The sequence below is a fragment of the Dryas octopetala genome, chromosome 8, assembly GCF_963921425.1.
Source record: "Dryas octopetala chromosome 8, drDryOcto1.1, whole genome shotgun sequence".
Taxonomy (NCBI): domain Eukaryota; kingdom Viridiplantae; phylum Streptophyta; class Magnoliopsida; order Rosales; family Rosaceae; genus Dryas; species Dryas octopetala.
In genome coordinates this window covers 19,875,183-19,878,496 of record NC_141373.1, presented here as the reverse complement: position 1 = coordinate 19,878,496, position 3,314 = coordinate 19,875,183, and the positions used below count along the sequence as shown (strand labels likewise).

The 3,314-nt window shown below is 30.3% G+C and overlaps 1 pseudogene; it reads left to right on the top strand.

Moving 5' to 3' along the window:
• The first annotated feature begins 1,741 nt into the window (after nucleotides 1–1,741).
• Nucleotides 1,742–2,637, top strand: LOC147277864 (heavy metal-associated isoprenylated plant protein 2 pseudogene; annotated as a pseudogene).
• Nucleotides 2,638–3,314: the final 677 nt, after the last annotated feature.

Genomic DNA, 3,314 nt, shown 5'->3' with positions numbered 1-3,314 from the left:
AACATATATAGGAAGAACATGTCAAATTGTTTATGATGACTGATGAGCAAATGCAAACTGGCAATATGGAAGACTGGAACCAATTGGTTTTAAGTATTCGATGATTTTATTTTAAATGTTTTAGGTTGTTAGTTGGGCAATTTTTATATTTGAATTTCATATACACCACAGCTAGCTATTTCCATATATATATTTATACGTTTATTTTCAATTTGAATTGTAGGTAAATGTATGTATATATCATCCAAAATATTTAAGTGGGGATTGTAAAATAAGTGTAGCATCTCCTGCACTATAAATTTAAAATATCTTTTATTACGTGAAAATCTTAACCATCAATTTTATCGATTTATAAAACACTAAAACGAGAATCACTGATTCTCATTTCCAATGACATTCCAAACAAATCAATTTGCAAAACAAAGGTTACGACTACTAAAAGTATAAACTCCCGCTATCTTATAATTTTTATTGAGCTTTGTTGATAAAGAAAAATATCTTCCTAAATGATCATCTTTTAAGCAACTAAATGCCAATTTACTTTTTTAATATATATTTTTTCTAATTAAAAAAGTGGATATTTAACCAAAACAAAAAGTGGATATATGTCAATTAATGGAGTAGAGCAACTGTCGCTGATAACAGTGTTGATAATTCCCAGCCAATTATAATTAAGGTTGAGGGTTCCTTTTTTTTTGTCGGCCAGAAGGTTGAGGGTTCCTTCTCAACCTATTAAATATATGGAACAGAGGTATTCAATTGGGTAGATAAATTAATTAATTATTTAATTTCCACGAAGGCAGAAGGAGACTTAATTGACAATAAAGTCTAAAATGGTGTTGAATGGTTCTCCATTGCCAGCAGTTTGCATCAAATGCCCATGTTGACATGCATTCCTATTTCCCATGGGCCCTGCTATCTACACTTACAAAATTAATAGAGATAATTTTGTTTATTATACAGATTTTTCCACCGTTATATTTATTTGTATGTCACATAATGTTTGTATTATAAACAAAATTATGTATACATATAGATACATTATTTGGTGAACATAGATACGTATTTCCTATATTCATATATGTTTGGAAAATAAAACTTGAGTCATACAACTTTGGACAGTTAAGTGTATGATACAGTGTGCACCGTATACGAAAGAGATTAGTTTGAACGTCTTAATTAGGATTGTACATTACATTTTTTGATAATAAACTAGCTTAATTAGGCCTATATATATATACATGAATAGAGAAGTCAATGATATGAGCTCATATATGTACTGCATTGTGCCCATGTTGAATGCTCCTACTTTTATAGGTATATATAAATGTACTACTAGACCACTAGATGATCGTAGCCGGTAGAGATGTAGTATTATCCTCTTGGACGAGACTAAGATTTACTCGGCCAAACTCTACTTATTAATAATTTCATATATCCATCAGAACCAACAAGTTGGTACTTGGTTTTTCTTTTATATTCAATAAAACTTCCCTTATTTATTTGATATATATCTTCTTGGCCAATTTATAATAAACACGTACTTTACATCAATAATTTCAACTCAGACGGCCCTCAAGCTAGCTTATACTTCAAATATAATTTCACATATATTTTATTTCTGATTATCAGCCCTGAGCCTGAGGGAGTTCTATATATAAATTGGTTGAACAGGTTTTGATTCTACAATGGGGGCAGAAAGTTGAATCCACCTGCATATACTTCTCACACAGCTGCCACCATGAAGGTATGTGCATGTACCACTGCATTCATGCATCAATATTGTCCCAAATTTCATGCATCCATTTCAATAGCAAAGCTTCTTTGTAGTCACAGATTCTAGCTAGTTTCCCAAATTCTAGTTTGCCAAATTCTCATGAGTGGTTCTTCCAATAGCACTGTTTCACTGGCAATTTCATGGAAATGAATCATGTGCAATGTCATTTTTATATTTTTCAATTTTAATCAAATATTACGTACAAATTTAAGTATTATAAATTAATTTATGAATGTGACTTTACATGTACACTTAAAAAGTGTTATATGATTTTACCACATACTCTTTTATTCACACACTCTAAAATATATAATACACAGTTCAAATAAAAAGAAAAAAAAAACAAGTAGAGAATCAATATGCTTAGCTTACGCATTGTTTTTTGAGTTTTAATGATTGTTTCTTCTATACATATCACAGAAAATTGTGATAAAAGTCAATATTAATTGTCAGCTTTGCAAGGCAGATGTGCTAAAAGCCGTTACCAAGCTTACAGGTAAACAACAAAAAAGATTTCAATACTGAGACAGTTAAAAACTTGGAATATTAATTTATTTAATTAGTGACTCATATATATATATATGTTCTCATATATGCATGGTTGATGAACAGGAATAGATAGTCTGGCTGTAGATGGTGAAAAGGGAACACTAACAGTTGTGGGGGATGTTGATCCAGTGTTGGTGGTAAAACGACTGAGGAAGACTGGGAAAACGGCAGAAATAATGAGTGTTGGACCGCCAAAGCTTGAAGAAAAAAAGGTCCCTATATTCCTTCTCCCTCCATGTTGTAATCAATGTCAGCTTGTTGCTGTCAGATATACTTCCTATGATGGCGGAATCGGCTGCCACATCCTTTAATTTGAGGGGCTAGCTCCTTCTATTAAGAGATCCCTTATTTAAGGATAAATAAGTGATTTTTTGTGGAGTTCATTACACATTGTATTTCAATGATCAAAATTGTCTACATTTTAAGTATATATTAAAGGATTATCTTTGCAAAAAAATTAGAAACATTGGAAATCATTTACCCGTTTGATTAAATGGTCATCATTTTAAGTGTTTATCGAAAATATTTTGTTCGTCTATTTATTTGATTACATTTAGATAGCTTAATAGTTTCTAGTCTAGTTTTTTTTATATGGATGATCTTTAAATAGAGAACTAAAAAATATACGGTTGAGATCGTTGAAGTATCATATGAAGTCCTCACGAGGCATCCCTTAAATAAAATTATTTAAGAAATCCCTCAATTGAAGGGGTCTAGTTGTATCAATTATATAACTGAATGATATGTAACCAAATCGATGATATCATATTCATATTCATATGTAATAGATGTTTGTGTTTGTCCAATATATAGGAGAAGCTTTTTTTAAGAGAGATTCATTTGATAAACGAAAAGGGATCTCATGTGAGCCCAATTCTTAATGTAAAATAATGATTAAACTGTCTAATTTTAAATTTTTCATTCAAAGATTATTTTTACAAAAAATTAACCAAATCGAAACTTATTTAGTTATATTAATGACCAAATA